This window comes from Copadichromis virginalis, linkage group LG7 (genome assembly GCF_057382275.1).
Source record: "Copadichromis virginalis isolate Kocher_CV1m ecotype Utaka linkage group LG7, C_Virginalis_male_GT1.1, whole genome shotgun sequence".
Classification (NCBI taxonomy): Eukaryota; Metazoa; Chordata; class Actinopteri; order Cichliformes; family Cichlidae; genus Copadichromis; species Copadichromis virginalis.
The window spans coordinates 16,524,185-16,542,193 of NC_140624.1; positions in this window are offsets into that span (position 1 = coordinate 16,524,185).

Sequence of the window (18,009 nt, forward strand, 5' to 3'; positions counted from 1 at the left end):
AAGCAATGATGGAAGAATGTTTTGTTAAGATTAAAATGCATTCTTGAAAGTTTTATTGAGAGATTTTTACATATATAAAACTGCATACAGCATAAACGGCTAAACTTCAGGTTTTGTTCTTTTTAGAAATTACACTTAAATTACACATTCACAGCAGCATAATGTCAGAGCATTGTGTAGTGAGGACTTAAAAGCAGGAAAGAGAAGCCAAAAGCACACTGCAGAGATTAAATCCAAAGCCCATCACAGAAACAACTTGGCTGAAGGAAAGAGGGGAACAAAACAGATGTCTGTTTTGTTACCAAACAAAGGAACCAGGAAAGACTGGGCTATATGAGACCAGACACAGGGAACAAGCTGAAAACCAGCTCCCAGGTTGGATTTGGGGGACAGGCATCCTCTCTACCTCCTCTCGATCAGGCTTAAATCGTTCCCTCTTCATATCTAGTTATTTAGCACATGTAGTCATGGCTGGATCAGGTGGCCCTGAATCCTCACTTACACTGCAGCAGGGCACAACTTCTGGGGGCTTCCCATGATGCACTGTTTCTTCTTCACTCACCTTTTTCACACCTTTCTTCATTTAAAAAATAGTTATTATTAATCCCAGGCTCTCTTCCACAGTATGTCTTTGTTCTGTCTTCTTCCCCTCACCCCCAACTGTTTTCTCTGTCATGCAAGACGTCTGCACCTACCTGAGCCTGGTTATGACGGAGGTTTCTTCCTGTTAAAAGGGAGTTTTTCCTTCCCACTGTCTCCAAAACACTTGCTCATAGAGGTCACCTGATTGTTGGGTTGTTTTTCTGTTTTCTCTATATTATTGTAGGGTATTCATCTTAAAATATAAAGTACCTTTGGGTAATCATTGTTGTGATTTGGTGTTACATAGATAAATCTGATATAAATTTGTAAAAAGTTGAACTGGACAGAGAGGAAGCAAAACTAAGACGGGACAACAGAAATAACGATGTTAGCATATGTAAATATTTAATTCTCAATCCTCGATGCATATTAACAGATGATCATTAAGCACAGGTGGACCAAGGCATACATAAGACAAAGGGAAGCACAAAGAAATATTAAGGAAACTAATGGCAGACATAAACCAGAAACTGAACTTAAAACTCAACACCAGGATATATAAATGAACACAGTAAGAGCATTTCACAGTTGCACAGTTGACATGAAATTGAAGGTTGAATTTGAACCTAAAGTCAAAAGTTGAAACACCAGCATGCTATTGCCCATCGTCCACTTTAGTTCCTGTACCACAGTCTTTTCCTTTTAAGATGATATAAAATACTGTACACCTGGTCTTGCCCAATAGTTTTCCAGGCTTTCTGCAGGTCTTCCAAAGTTGGACACTTGGAGATTTTCAGTAAACCACTTAACTTTGACCAATAAATGACTCAAGCAGAAAAAGGCACCTAACTCATCAGTTGAAGTTTTGTTGTATTGACACAAAAAAAAAAAAAAAAAAAAAAAAAAAACTTAGCAAAGGTCCAGTACCTTTAGGAACTGCAGAAACACATAATTTATTCCCATTTCTTTGCCAACTGAATCTATGGAAAATGCCAAAAATAACACCGTCTGACAGACTTAAAATAATATTTATGCATCAACATTCTTCATGAGTGAAAAGACAAAAAATGAATTGTCTTAATACAACAACAACAAAGACTTTGTGCAGCAGATGAACAGTATCGGAAATTCAAGTCTGTAACATATAGTTGAAGCAGTTGGGCATCAAATCAGATTCAATTCAATTCAGTTCAATTCAAGTTTATTAATGTAGTGCCAAATGACAACAAAAGTTACTTCAAGTAGCTTGACCACGTAATGTCCAGACTACAATATTGTGGAGAAAACCACAATAAAAAAAAGAAAAGAACGTGACAAACAAAGACATGTTAAAGATTTAGAGCAACAAATTATTAAAGTTAGTTTGGAAATAATGATAGAAGAGGAAAAAGTCAAAATAATTATTGGCAGTTATTAAAGTAGTATTAAAAATGCTTACACAGTAACGAATTCCTTACTAAATGAGTTTAGAGGCTGAGAAAGTGCTTTGGCACCTTTATGGTGCTTACAGGGAGTGCAGAATTATTAGGCAAATGAGTATTTTGTCCACATCATCCTCTTCAAGCATGTTGTCTTACTCCAAGCTGTATAGCCTCGAAAGCCTACTACCAATTAAGTATATTAGGTGATGTGCATCTCTGTAATGAGAAGGGGTGTGGTCTAATGACATCAACACCCTATATCAGGTGTGCATAATTATTAGGCAACTTCCTTTCCTTTGGCAAAATGGGTCAAAAGAAGGACTTGACAGGCTCAGAAAAGTCAAAAATAGTGAGATATCTTGCAGAGGGATGCAGCAGTCTCAAAATTGCAAAGCTTCTGAAGCGTGATCATCGAACAATCAAGCGTTTCATTCAAAATAGTCAACAGGGTCGCAAGAAGCGTGTGGAAAAACCAAGGCGCAAAATAACTGCCCATGAACTGAGAAAAGTCAAGCGTGCAGCTGCCAAGATGCCACTTGCCACCAGTTTGGCCATATTTCAGAGCTGCAACATCACTGGAGTGCCCAAAAGCACAAGGTGTGCAATACTCAGAGACATGGCCAAGGTAAGAAGGGCTGAAAGACGACCACCACTGAACAAGACACACAAGCTGAAACGTCAAGACTGGGCCAAGAAATATCTCAAGACTGGTTTTTCTAAGGTTTTATGGACTGATGAAATGAGAGTGAGGCTTGATGGGCAAGAAAGGGTATAAAAGAAGAAAAACTAATGACATGGCCTCCTTGTTCACCTGATCTGAACCCCATTGAGAACCTGTGGTCCATCATCAAATGTGAGATTTACAAGGAGGGAAAACAGTACACCTCTCTGAACAGTGTCTGGGAGGCTGTGGTTGCTGCTGCATGCAATGTTGATGGTGAACAGATCAAAACACTGACAGAATCCATGGATGGCAGGCTTTTGAGTGTCCTTGCAAAGAAAGGTGGCTATATTGGTCGCTGATTTGTTTTTGTTTTGTTTTTGAATGTCAGAAATGTATATTTGTGAATGTGGAGATGTTATATTGGTTTCACTGGTAAAAATAAATAATTGAAATGGGTATATATTTGTTTTTGTTAAGTTGCCTAATAATTATGCACAGTAATAGTCACCTGCACACACAGATATCCCCCTAAAATAGCTAAAACTAAAAACAAACTAAAAACTACTTCCAAAAACATTCAGCTTTGATATTAATGAGTTTTTTGGGTTCATTGAGAACATGGTTGTTGTTCAATAATAACATTATTCCTCAAAAATACAACTTGCCTAATAATTCTGCACTCCCTGTATTAAATCAGTCCTTATTTCCTACTGAGCACCAGTGTTGGTCAAGTTACTTGAAAAAAGTAATCCGTAACTAATTACTGATTACTCCCCCCAAAAAGTAATCCTGTTACTTTACTGATTAGTTGTTTTCAAAAGTAATTAATTACTTAGTTACTTAGTTAGTTTTTAAAAACACGATTTACAACCTGAAGAGGTGATAAAGCGATAGATCTTTCAGCCCAATTCTACTTTTTCTACATAATCCATCATACAAAATGTAATCAAATGGAAAAGTCTCTTTTTTTTAACTTGTTTTATCAGTTTTAATCTTTTAACTTTATGCATCAAGCAAAAATTTAATTATATGCAACATTCTCTGACTTGAATAAATTAGTTTAACATTTAAACCTATTTTCTGTCATGGTCTCCGTGCCTGCCCGGTCGGCCCCACAAGGCTACAATTGCTGTTTCTGTTCTCTCCCTCTCTGCCTGGGCGGAGCTCACTGTGGGCTCCCGCCCTTGGCCCACACACACACCTGACAACACTCACCCATCATCACCGGGAGCACTATTTGAGGCTGGAACACAGATCCTCTCGTTGCTGGATGATTGTACCCCCAACGTTAGTGTTCTCACAGCTCTTGTGCTTCATATTTGTGATTAGTTGGTGACCTGCCTTCTCGTCTGCCTCAGATCTTCCCCCCGGACCTGCGACCTCCCTGCTGCGGGAACGCGTGTGAGTGTGAGCGAAGAAGACGTGAGCGAGTTACCCTGTGATTCCCCCGGAGTTTTGGATCCCTTCACTGTACATATATTGCACTGGCACTGTAAATAAACTACACCTTGGAGATACCTTACCGCTCTGCGTTTGAATCCCTGTACCAGATCGTGACATTTTCTGCACATTCCAGCACATAAAATAAAATATTTTTTGTGTTTACACTCTTTCAAATAGATGCAAGTAAAACACAGCAGAAAATAAATAAAGTCAAAGACTCAGCGGTCCTGTCGCTCTATTTTCACCTGTAAAGCAGGACTGGGGGTAGGCGGAGGTTTACCCTGGTGCAGGTGTGCCGCGGTCAGTTGAAGAATCCGCGAGTTTCTCTGTGAGTTTCCCATTATGTCGTTGTGCACTCGGTGCTTGCTTGGAAGTTTAGGAGTTTTTTTTGCTGTAAAAAGTTTTCTTCCCACGCACGATGGATGCTAATGTTTTTTTCACTTTTTATGGAATCAAACTCAAAGTAAGGTCAGTACTTCCACACTTTAAACGCTGCACGCTCATACTCTCTCCCACAGATATATGATCCATTGTCGATCTGCACACAGCTGTTGTCACCAACGGCACACTTGCTTACGTCACTGTCATGAGACATTCTCGTAAAAAAATCATGGTTTTAGTAACGCAGTAAGGCAGCGTTCCTACGGGAAAGTAACGGTAATCTAATTACCGATTTTGCAATAGTAATCCCTTACTTTACTCGTTACTTGAAAAAAGTAATCAGATTACAGTAACGCGTATCTCTGCTGAGCGCTACGGTTTATTTTAATGTTACAGGTCACCATCTGCTTTCATATAGGCTTGAACATCTCACCAGTTTTAACCCACACATTTGAATGCCTTATTGCACTTTTTAATAAAAAAGCAGTATTATAGTATAGTATTATGTCTTGCATACATGACATAGTATTTGCCAATTTTAACTGCCATTCTCTCATATTGTGTACAATTGACCGTGATTTGCCTAATTTTTATATTGCTTTGTAAGAAATGTTTACAATTTAAGTGTGCTGAGGATGGGAATTTGCAGCGTAGGTCAGCCCTGCTGTACCACTGAAGTTTCGAGCGGACTGGTTGGAGCAAAGCTTAGCTTGGAGTTATTTGCGCATATTATAATACTGTACAATATAATTTTTAGTAAACGTTTTTTAATTACGTAAAAAATATGCATTTACTATTTTTAATTGGCGTTTTCAGCTTTTTATCCATCTGCAGGGGCGCCACCCACAGTATGGAAACGACTGCATTTAGCTAACTTTTAGCAAGGGAGGGATAATCGCTTGTGCCACAGTGGAAATGTGTGTCCAAAATGTCTCCACAATGCAGGTAAGTGTTGTCAAGCCTGCACGACGTTTCAGAGTTTATATTAAAAAAAAGAAAAACAAACATTTAAGCTAACTCAGCGAATGAAAACGTGTCAATCATGATTTTCATCAGCCGTGGAAAGAGCCTGTGAAGGTAAGTATCACAAGTTTGTTTCTTTTGCCTAATTAATGGATGCTGACAAGTGTTTCCACCACACCAGATTTAAGCCACAGCTGCTGGTTTTCAGAACAACCGAATTAAGAGTTGGCCGGACGTTTTAGAGCAAGAAAAACACATGTATTAGTTAATTACCTGGTACCCTTATGTATGTATTTATTGTTTCGCATGTTAGTCTGCTGACAAAAATAATAATAATTTTAAAAAAAACACACAAGACTTTTCTTTTAGTGCTATTTCTGACAGTTTGATAGAAAAAGTCTCTTATGCTGGAGTACATGAACACAGTTTTAAACAAATCACATTAAGCTAGCCCTTTATCGCAGCAATTATTTTGATATTTGAAGTTGTAAACACAGGTGTCTAACGAGACAAATCTTTAATTTATAGGCAAGGAGGCACACAGTGGTGTTAACAATGAAGTGGGAGCAGACGAATCATGAGAATTTAAACAATTCACGAAACAGGGAACAAAATAAAAATCTGGAAAGCTTTACTGGAGAAAAGCAAAAGGCAGTGATTGGCTAATAGGAGACAGATGTGGAAGGCCACGCAGGTGAGACTAATCGGGGTGGGGGCATATAATCACAAAAGAGGGGTAAGATTAACAGGGCTGTGGAAGAGTTATAAAGTAAATCAGTCTCCCTCCGCTCCTGTGCTCTCTTCATCTGGCTCTGCTGTTTTAAGAACCTCTGTCATCAGGCTCCCCTTGGAAGCTTCCTTCAGAGTGTCATGTTTTTTTTTTGTTTTTTTTTAAACGAACTGCTGAAAAACAATTACACCATTTCTGACGTGTCTCTCCGTTTGTGATGAAAGTATTTTTTTTCACAGCTTTGTAGAAAGAATAGCCAAACATAGTGCTTTCCTACTGTTTCTAAATCTGACCATTATTTTTTAAATTACATTCCGAGGTAAAAATGTGTTGGGTTTTAGATTTAATATATTTATTTGAATATAAATATACTAAAATGTTCTAAAGAGATTTTCAAACATTTTTTAAGATCTTTAATCAGCTGCAGCTTGATGCAATACTTCTTCTCACCACCAGGGATCAGTATAGCCTAGCATTAGATAGCTGCACACGGTAGACTCAGAGATTGCAGATATACATTATTGCCAGAGCTCAAATACAGAATAACTAATGTGCAAAACTGTTTGTGTGACAAGCTTTATGAAGCTCTCTCTAGAAGATGATTTATGATGTCACTAATCTCTTGTAATCTATCATCTGCTCTGTGTGAGAGTTGTGGCTCAGATAGAAAGGTCGTGCCCTTCGTGCTCTGTGCCTTCTGGGCCATGGCGCTTCTTTAAGCCTGGTGCGCTGCAGAACAATATCGGAATAAAGAAATTATTTGGTACCAGACTTGACTTTCCTTTCCATTGCATAATGATAATCTGCAACACAGAGCAGTTAATAGTACTGTAGCAACCTGCAGGGTGTTGACATCACAATTAACATGATTTTGGACACGTGGTGCAAAGCAAACATGCAATTTCGGATGCTCGCAGGGTCAGAATTGTCTGGTATTGAGAAAAGTCAAGCTACTCACAAGGCTTCCGCAGTTAAATTAGATTACTTTAGATGAAAAATGAAAGTGGGCTGAGACAAGGTAGAGAAAGGAAAGGATGCAAAGTGTGTTATGACTGTGAATCGGTCAGTGTTGGCTTGGAAATCGGGGAGAACTTAGAGGCAAGGCTGGGAACAGTGCCTGTGGGAGTTGAAGAGAAAGAATGGTTGGTGGAGGATAAGAGAGATCTGCATCCAATTTTAGGATGAAAGATAGGCTTGTGTGTGTGTGTGTGTGTCTGTGTTTGCATGTTTGAGAGAGTGAGTGAATGCCAAAAAGAGAGAGCCTGGGCATGCTGAGATAAGCACTGGTCGTTGGGCGGTTGTTGTTTTCAGGGCATATGAGCACATTATGGTTATGTTTAATTGTTGTGTAGTGATACGGGGCTGCAAACAGCTCTTTCTGAAATGTCGACCCACAATGGCGCCATTCTCGATAAGAGTCTTCCCGTGTCTCAGTCTCTCTCTCCCTCCATCTGCTGCTTCTCCTCTGCATCCCACAAGCTCTTTTTTTCTCCAGGAATTGAGTTTGTTTTTTCTGATGTTGTTTACTTGTTATTTTTAAGCGTAGTCACAAATGTTTATCTTATCATCTTTATTCTGGGAATAGTACATGTTCATGATCTCTTGCGGCGGTGCTGCAGTCACTGCTGACAGGTCCACTTCATTGCGTAAATCCTGTGCTGAGACTATTTTGGACAGTATTCCAGTGCTCTTGTTTTGCTGTGAGCAGGCACAAAACACTCAAAGTCATTTGCTCTGAATTGGATGTGCTGTGCTGAGCCAAAAAAAACAAAGCAAATTGTCCTGCTTGTTGTCCTGACCTGTTGCACCATCTCTGGTGTGGGTTCTTCCAACTGTGGGTTCTTCCACTGGAAACTGCTGTTTGGTCTCTGATTTGGTCAGTCTGAGACAGAGTTAGCTGAGCTCGAAGGGAATATATATATATATATATATATATATTAGAGATGGACCGATCCGATATTACGTATCGGTATCGGTCCGATACTGACCTAAATTACTGGATCGGATATCGGAGAAAAATAAAAAATGTAATCCGATCCATTAAATATCACGAAAGCACCTCACAAAACTTGCAACACGCCGTAACTCACCTCAGAACGTTGGCACGTCGGAGCAGTATGCATCACGTGATAGAGCGGCTGTGGCATGCGGGACCTGTGGTGGTCTGGATAGCATGTGGAGCTTCGCTAGCAACCCGGCATTTCATCTCCGACAAAGTTATCCCGAGAGAAGTAAAGCAAGTTTGTAAGTCCATCTCTGAATGTTTGTAAAGCATTCCTGCGTTAAGCTTAACGAGCGACTGCCTCTCCTGCTGCTACTTCGATCATGAAACTGCTTAACGATCAGCTGATCGGCTTTTCTGTCGCGAGTCCGTGTCTCTAGTTTGCTTTTGGCCCACTTTGCACCAGAAAGAGGAAACCAGCGGCTGAACAACAGCAGCACGTTTAAGCTTGATCAGCTGTTGTTAGAATGTATTTAATATTAGTTTCTACTCGAGGATCTTTTTCTACATAGCTGACGCTGGTAACTGTGCAGGGGCGGATCTAGCAAAGTTTAGCCAGGGGGGCCGATAGGGCATTAACAGGGAAAAGGGGGCACAAAGACATACTTTTCTTTCTTATTCTCATTTAAAATGTCTAGCTTTTAATAAATAATTATCTGACACCCAAAGTTTTAATTTGATGCAAAATGAATAGAAGTCCATTACTGTATATAGTGACTATTAAGTTTAATATATATACCCTAGTAAGCTATAGTACTTTTTCCTTTGGGAAGGTACCATCTGTGCAGTCTGCAATTTTGTTGAAGAAAGATGTTGAATCTATTTAATATTTCTTGAAAAATAATTGATTTCTGTGCATTTTTTTTCACACTGCATCAAATTAAGGTTGATTACGTCGATTAAGCATCATGAGGTGGAGCGTGAGGGGTGGTTCCCTATTTTTTATTTATTTATTTTTGTTGTTGCTGGGAGTTGGAACCCTATTAGTTAGGTTGCTTAATATTTATGCTAAGTACTCTTTAAAATACCAGAATAGGGAGGATGGTGTAGGTTTAAGTTTATTAGATTGATCAGTATTGCTGAACTATGAAAATTTTTTTTTTGCATACAGGTATAACAGAATAGCTTTAGTGTAGTTGTTTTTTTAAACTTGAGTATGAACTTATACAAAATGCAGCAAGATATTTAAAAAACAGTTTTGTTGATTAAAAAACACTATATCGGATTCATATCGGTATCGGGAGATATCCAAATTTATGATATCGGTATCGGACATAAAAAAGTGGTATCGTGCCATCTCTAATATATATATATATATATATATATATATATATATATATAGTTAGACTACACGCCTTTGGAACAGAGGATCGCAAGTTCGATTCCTGCCTGGGGCGTCTGTATCCAGTAAGGGTCCTAAGGCTAGACCCCCTATGCTAAGCAAGCCTACCGCAGACATGAGCGAGACAGATAAATATGAAGGCATGCCGGCTCGGACGTCGCCTGGATCAACAAGGTCCGCGTCAGGTGTTGAGGAACCAGGGCACCCTGACGAAAAGTGGGCTACTGGAACAAGAAGGCATCGGTGGGCAAGGGACGAAAACAGGGCGCTGTTGGAATGCTACTACGCAAGTAACCCCGGCGGAAGGGGCTACATGAATAGGATGAGGGACCTATGGATTCTTCGATACCCAACATCCACAATGACGGCGAAACAACTAGTAGCTCAGTGTTCCAACATTCGAAAGAAGGGACTGCTCTCACAGCTAGAGATTGACGAGGTACAACACAAATGCTACGGCAAGGAGGAGTCAGGACGCCAGGTCAGGGGGGAGATATCATCACCCCCACCCGAGATTGGGTACATAGCCCCAAGTGTGATAGGAGAAGGATCGTTGCGTGCGAGAGGAACTGACCTGAAAAATAGGATCATGGCCAAGCTTGAAACCTGGATCCCCGTAGCTGGTTACCAAGATTACGTGAAGTACCCTCAGAAGGTCTGCTAGATGATGTTAATGCAGCACTACGGGCAATACCTACAACCACAATTACCGACACTAACAAGCTGATCTACAATACGGCAGCAGTGATCAGTGAGATGCTTGGCTACAAGTTGAACAGCGACAAGGGGCAGTACCCTCCATGGAGAAGGAGGCTAGAGGGCAAGATCAAAGTAGCACGGAGGGAGGTTAGCCAACTAACGGAGGTGCAGAAAGGTGCGACAAATAAGGTGCCTAAGAAATACAGCAAGCTGTCCATACCTGAGGCCTTGGAAACTGCCAAGCAAAGACTCACAGCCTTGGCCAGCCGCTTGAGGAGGTACACCAGAGAGATCGAAGGCAGGAGAATAAACCAGCTGTTCTCCACAGAACCAGCAAAGGTGTACTCTCAGTGGCAAGGGAACAATAAGAGAACAGCACCACCCAGGCTGGAGACGGAGCAATACTGGAAGAGCATATGGGAGAAGGACGCAACCCATAACGGCAATGCTCAGTGGCTAGAGGATCTGAGGGCAGACCACAGCGACCTCCCTGAACAGGGTCCAGTAACCATCACAGTGGCAGATATCCAAGAAAGGGTCTCCAGTATGAAGAATTGGACAGCACCAGGGCCCGACATGGTTCACGCCTACTGGCTGAAGAAGCTGACTGCACTCCACGAGCGTCTGGCAGCACAAATGAACCAGCTGCTAGTTAACGAAAGACACCCGGAATGGCTAACTGAAGGCCGGACGGTCCTGATCCCCAAGGACCCCAAGAAGGGACCGGTCCCCTCCAACTACCGACCAATAACCTGCCTCAGTACTACATGGAAGCTCCTGTCAGGCATCATATCGGCTAAGATGAACAGGCACATGGGTCAATACATGAGCGGGACACAGAAAGGAATTGGCAAGAATACCAGAGGCGCAAAACACCAGCTACTGGTAGACAGAACAATCAGCCGAGACTGCAAGACCAGACTGACCAACCTGTGCACTGCCTGGATTGATTACAAGAAGGCCTATGACTCAATGCCCCACAGCTGGATACTGGAATGCCTAGAATTGTACAAGATCAATGGGACCCTAAGAGCCTTCATCAGGAACTCAATGGGGATGTGGCGTACAACACTAGAGGCCAACTCCAAGCCCATAGCACAAGTCACCATCAAGTGCGGGATCTACCAAGGAGATGCTCTGTCCCCACTGCTGTTCTGCATAGGCCTGAACCCCCTCAGTGAGATCATTAACAAGACTGGCTACGGATACTGGCTACGGATACCGACTACGGAACGGAGCAGTTGTCAGCCACCTCCTGTACATGGATGACATCAAGCTGTATGCCAAGAGTGAACAAGACATCGATTCACTGATCCACACTACCAGGCCATACAGCAATGACATTGGAATGTCGTTCGGACTGGAGAAGTGTAGTCGGATGGTATCAAAGAGAGGGAAGGTAGTCAGAACTGAGGGGATTGAACTACCAGAAGGCAACATTGCAGACATAGAGGACAGTTACAAGTACCTGGGGATCCCGCAGGCAAATGGGAACCATGAAGAGGCCGCTAGAAAGGCTGCAACCACCAAGTACCTGCAGAGGGTCAGGCAAGTCCTGAGGAGTCAGCTGAATGGTAAGAACAAGATCCGGGCCATCAACACGTACGCCCTGCCCGTCATCAGGTACCCTGCTGGGGTAATAGGCTGGCCAAAGGAGGAGATAAAAGCCACTGACATAAAGACAAGAAAGCTCCTTACCATGCATGGAGGGTTTCACCCCAAGTCCAGCACCCTGAGGCTGTACGCTAAGCGGAAGGAAGGGGGCCGGGGACTGGTGAGTGTCAGCACCACAGTCCAGGATGAATACATTGGGAAGATGGCCCCAACTGACCGAGTGCTCAGTGAATACCTCAGGCAGCAGAAACCCAAGAAAGAGGAGAGAGACGAGGAACCATCATGGAAGGACAGGCCCCTGCACGGTATGTACCACCGGCAGATAGAGGAGGTGGCTGATATCCAGAAATCCTACCAGTGGCTGGACAAAGCTGGACTGAAAGACAGCACAGAGGCACTAATCATGGCAGCACAAGAACAAGCTCTGAGCACAAGATCCATAGAGGCTGGGGTCTATCACACCAGGCAAGACCCCAGGTGCAGGCTGTGTAAAGATGCCACAGAGACAATCCAGCACATAACAGCAGGGTGCAAGATGCTAGCAGGCAAGGCATACATGGAAAGCTATAACCAAGTGGCCGGCATAGTGTACAGGAACATCTGTGCCGAGTATAACCTGGAAGTCCCGAGGTCAAAATGGGAGATGCCCCCAAGGGTGGTGGAGAATGACCGAGCTAAGATCCTGTGGGACTTCCAGATACAGACGGACAAAATGGTGGTGGCTAACCAACCGGACATAGTGGTGGTAGAAAAACAGAAGAAGACGGCCGTAGTGATCGATGTAGCGGTTCCGAATGACAGCAATATCAGGAAGAAGGAACACGAGAAGCTGGAGAAATACCAAGGGCTCAGAGAAGAGCTCGAGAGGATGTGGAGGGTGAAGGTAATGGTGGTCCCCGTGGTAATCGGAGCACTAGGTGCGGTGACTCCCAAGCTAGGCGAGTGGCTCCAGCAGATCCCGGGAACAACATCGGAGATCTCTGTCCAGAAGAGCGCAGTCCTGGGAACAGCTAAGATACTGCGCAGGACCCTCAAGCTCCCAGGCCTCTGGTAGAGGACCCGAGCTTGAAGGATAAACCGCCCGCAGGGGCGTGCTGGGTGTTATGTATGTGTATGTGTGTATATATATATATATATATATATATATATATTGCTGTTTTATGGGCAGAATCATGTTTTTTCTATCCAGGTATGCATTGCCAGTGTGTTTGGGATAATTGTCACGTTAGAACATGAATCTTTTGCCAATCAGACACTTTCCAGATGGTACTGCATGCTGAATCAAAAATCTGATGGTACTTTACTGCACTCCATCAATTTTGACAAGATTCCCAACACCACCGACTTAAATGTAGCCCCAAACCATGACACATGACCGTGTTTTACAAATAGTTGTAGACACTCGCTGTTGTGCCTTTCTCCTCATCTCCTACATACATGTTAATTTGGCCAAAAATGTAAAATTTGGATTCTTCGCTCTATTAGTCCTCTTGCCACTGATTTTCAGTTTAGTTCGTGCGTAATTTGTCAGATCTCAGACTTTTCCCCTGTTTTTCTTCCTTAAGAATAGCTTCTTGACAGCCACCCTTTGCACTGAGACCATTTCTGATAAGAGTTTGACAAACAGAAGATGGATCAGCTGAAAGGCCAGATGCATTTTTCAGATCCCGTTACCTATTTCTTAAAGAGGTACTGTTCATCTGTTGTAGATATTTTTTTTTATTCCTGCTATTTTATTTGTCCTCCACATGTCCATTTTCCTCAGATTTTTTTGAGGACACACTGCACAGTCTATTGTTTTTGGCTAATAGCTCTTTGTGATTCAACTTTTTGGTGTATAAACACTGTTTTATGCCTGTCAAATTGTGTTTTCTTTGGCATTTTTTGTAGATTTAAGAAAAGGGAAAGTTGTCGCATCCTGTATGTGTAGACACAACATCAGTTCATCCCCAGAGTAAATTTTTTTGTTTAATGCTCGAATGATTCATAGGTCAGTGTTGTGTGGCTTTCCAACAAACAAAAAAATTCCTTTGGAAACTGAAACTGGGTGAAAAAGCAGCCGGTGTCCAAAGAAAAAGACCTTCAGAAACCATTGCTCAAGACCACTTTAAAAATGACAGGAAACTCTGGCTACTGGGAAGAAAAATAACAAGAAAGAAATGGTGGCCCGAAGATTTTTTTTACTTTACATAAAAACACATATCTTAAAAAATTGCTTTTATCTACTTTGTGAGACAAAATATCATTAATGTTCAGCAAATCAGTTTTCTTTGTGTTTTAATTTTCTTTCTGTCCACTCAACATAAAAATAAATGTAAAAAATAGCTGGTTTGGTTTCTGAGAAAAGTTTCCAGACTTTTCGAACTCTCAGCTGAAAGTCTGTTGTAGAGGTGACCCCCACTGTGTCACACAAACACTCCCTCACAGACTGTTTACCATCACAATGCTGACACTGGCACTTTCCCTCGCTGTCAGCAGGACTCATAGTTATGTATTTTTATTGTAATTACATGGCAGTGTTTTTATATTTCCAAAATGCCCTTGTTTTCCCCCACTGGCTCTTTTCATCCACGACCGCAGATCAAACTGAGCTACTGCCAACACTTTGCTTCCCCGAGCCGCTGAGAAAAAAACAAAAAACACCAGTAAACAAAAGATAAAACACCGAAATGAAAGCTGGCGAGGGAGTAACATTAACACAATGAGAGGGACTGTTGGTAGGAGGGGGGGGGGTGCTGTCTAATTCTGGCTGGTGTTGGAATTTTATGATTATAGACGAGGAACGCGTGTGAGAGCGTGTGCATCTGCTATGTTGTCAGATATGCATGAATTTTATATATAAAGTTCTGACTTTACTTGGAATTAATTTACTTTGTGATGACAGACGTGGTAGGGAAAATGAAAAGCAATGACAGGTGTACTCTGGTGTTGTTGGTTTCATCTTTTCTGTTGGACTTGTTGACAGTTATAAGATGTGGCCTGGTTGTACTTTACGGGTTAAATATGTTCGTACCATTCTTCGCTGCCTCGTGTGATGAGGGAGTCTGCCTTCCAAGACGCTGTCTCCCTCTGATTAAAATGTTTACACTGGTCTCATTAGACTGATAACACTCTGTGCCATACTAATGAGTCTCGCAACATCGGTGTGTGTGTTTGTGTGCTCATGATTGTGCAGTTTGCTTTTGTATGTGCGGGAAAAAAATCTATTTTTGCACTTTTAAATTAAAATTGATTTGAGTTTCATGAATTAGGGTAAGATTGATATAGAAGAGGTGTTATCAGTGTTGTTACCTCTTAACTGATTGCGGTTGATCAGAGTAAACGTGACGTGTACAACGATGGGTGTTTGTATGGGAAATTTAATTGCTCAACCCTTAGGACACTGTTGCCATTTACTATAGGTTTAGCATCTTCCATAGTACCACAGACATCAGCACATAATTAACAGGAAAATAGTGCATGTTATTCAGTATCTCCAAACTCCAATTCTCTGGATTCCTTCAAAAACAACAGAGTGTATGTCATGTAATGTACCACTAGATGGCATCCCGAGAGAAGCCTTTGTAATCTCAGCGTCACTGTTTTGTTTGTAGTGTAGGCTACAAGAGGGATGTTATAAAATAGCGCTCATCTCCATAGGTGTATTTTTTATTTGTTCTTAAAACTGCTCGATTTGCTGTAGGCCTTTTCTGCCACTTTAATATATGATTGTAATATTGCCTTTATGTTCCTTTGCGTCTAGTGCAGCATTTTTTTGGATCTATCAAAGCACAAACACTTGGGAGTTTTTTTTTGTTTGTTATTTGCTTGCATTATTATAATGAGAAGTCTTTTGCACAGATTTTGGCAGTTCAAACGTCTACATCTCCATCTGGAGAGTTAAGTGATAGAGATGAAGGAACTTGGCATTTTCACAGTAGATGTTTGCTGTTATTGACTGTTAAAGAAAAAGAAGGAAGCGATTCTATTTTTTTAACTAAAAGTTTTGTTTTCTGTGATTATCTGCGCTTCCAGAGACGGACAATTTTGCGAAACAACTGCTGTTTATCAGCTCTCTACATTTGCGTGGAGGGGCTCCATCTACTCTAACCAACGAGGCTCTGACAATTATTGCATTTGGCTTTCAGGATTGTAATAAAGCGGGATTTTTAATGTTTTTCTGTGATATACAAGCCCTTGAATGGAGGTTTCTTTATAGTGATAAATACAGCATTCTCTGTGGCGAGGTGAGATGATGAGAACTCTGCGTATTTCTCTATATGTGTGTGTACATATGTGTGTTTTTTAATGTTGCACACCTGCTGCATGACTGATTAAGAGACAAGCAGTGGGAGCAGTCAGCTGTATGTACCTATGGATAAAGGCTGCATGTGGAACAAGAAGGTTTCATCACACCAGGTCAGATCACCTTGCACATACTTAGACAGTCCCCTTTCCTATTCCTGTCTATAAACTGCAGGTCAGCAGCTTCTTTTTCCTCTCAATCTGTCTCTATCCTTTCTGCTAGTTACTTACATACATCATTCCCATCATACCTCTCGCTCTCTCTTCCCTTCAGCTCAATCGCACCGTACTGGCTCTCTTTTCTTAGCAAACCTTTCTCTCATCCATTATTGAGACTTGTTTTTTTTCCTTGGGTCTCAGAATAAAGAAGGGGAGCAGATCTTTTGAATTTTTAATGCCCGGTATAAAAAATGTATCATCTGAGCGATACGAACTGGTAAACTTTTAGCAGGACACAACACGCCAAGTCACGAGATGACGCTAGACCGAAGAAGAAAATCATGGAGTGAAATCCCGTTTTCAACAGAAATCGCAAAAAAATCCCCCGAAAAAATCTTTCGACAGTTAAATGGGAGTCCACTCAAGAAGAAACAGCTAGTGACTGTGACTGTGGATGTCACCTTTGAGGAAAGGGGGCAACTTGTAGTGAAGCCGGGTGAAATAACTCCTAGTGACGCAAAGTGGGTGCGTCCTGAGTTAAATTTGTCCCAACTTCAATGTAGGGGATTGGAGTGACTAACAAGACACTGCAATGGGATGCTGTTGTTTGACACATTATGGGGTGCTAAATACATTTCAGAGTTACCTACACAATCAGAACCGGAAATTTACGTTCCAACTGTTGGATTAATATTTATCAGCAAATTTCAACCATGTCCACGCTAGGTGGGAAAAATTTTATTCAACCCCCACATTTAGATATATTTTTTTCTGTGGAGCTCTGAAAAACAGAGCTTTTTGTCTTTGCATGCAGTGCAAATTGTGTCCTTCCTTTGGATTCATTAGGTTATTTAATGAAACACTAAAACCTGGTATTTGATCTGTAGAAAAACAGTTTTACTATGTCTCTAAAAGGCATTTTCTACCACCAGAAAGCTCTCCAAGTGGCAGAAAAGAAACATGGCAAACTTCAGATTGTCACACTTAGTGGAACAGGTCTGTCATCAACATACTCTTAAGTAGAGATATCTGTGTAAACCTAAAGGCACAGGATGTCATTTCCACAGCTGGAAGTGTGTCTATCAGTTTGATGTTTATATTTGCGTCCATAAAACATCTTAAGCCTGGATTATCGTCTGTTGGACAGCTGCAGACCTGCTGTAGTCACTGCAGTGAGGTCACAAAAACTAGGCAGGCATGTGGACAGCTGGAGTTCAAAAAGTCTGGGAACGTCTTCTGATGAAATTTACCTCACCCTCGTGTTCTGGCGTTAGAATGTGTTGTACCATGTTTCTCTCCTGTCATCACTCCCAGCACCCACTCTCACCTCTTCTCTCACCAAATCAAATATCAACCAAGTCGAGTTCAGCTCTATGAAATGGCGACAGTCTTTGTTAAGAGACACACATACCTGCGACTGAGTAACTCATACAAGTTCATGCCTTGCTGGTTGGCTCCAGGAAGACAGGAAAGCGAGAGGAGAGTGGGAGTAAGTATGATTAGGAAAAACAATTGAACAATCATGGGATTATATATGTTAAGGTGTTGTCCTGCTTGCACTCCATCTTGGCTGTTTGCTACTAACAACTAGAGAAGTGGATTTATGGTTTGGCAAAATGCAGAAAATCCTGAACATATTTTCATGATGTCTGCATGCGGTGCATCACTCATTGCAGTTTGACAGCCAATAGACAAGCAACCCGAGGCAAAGAAAAGAGAGCATGT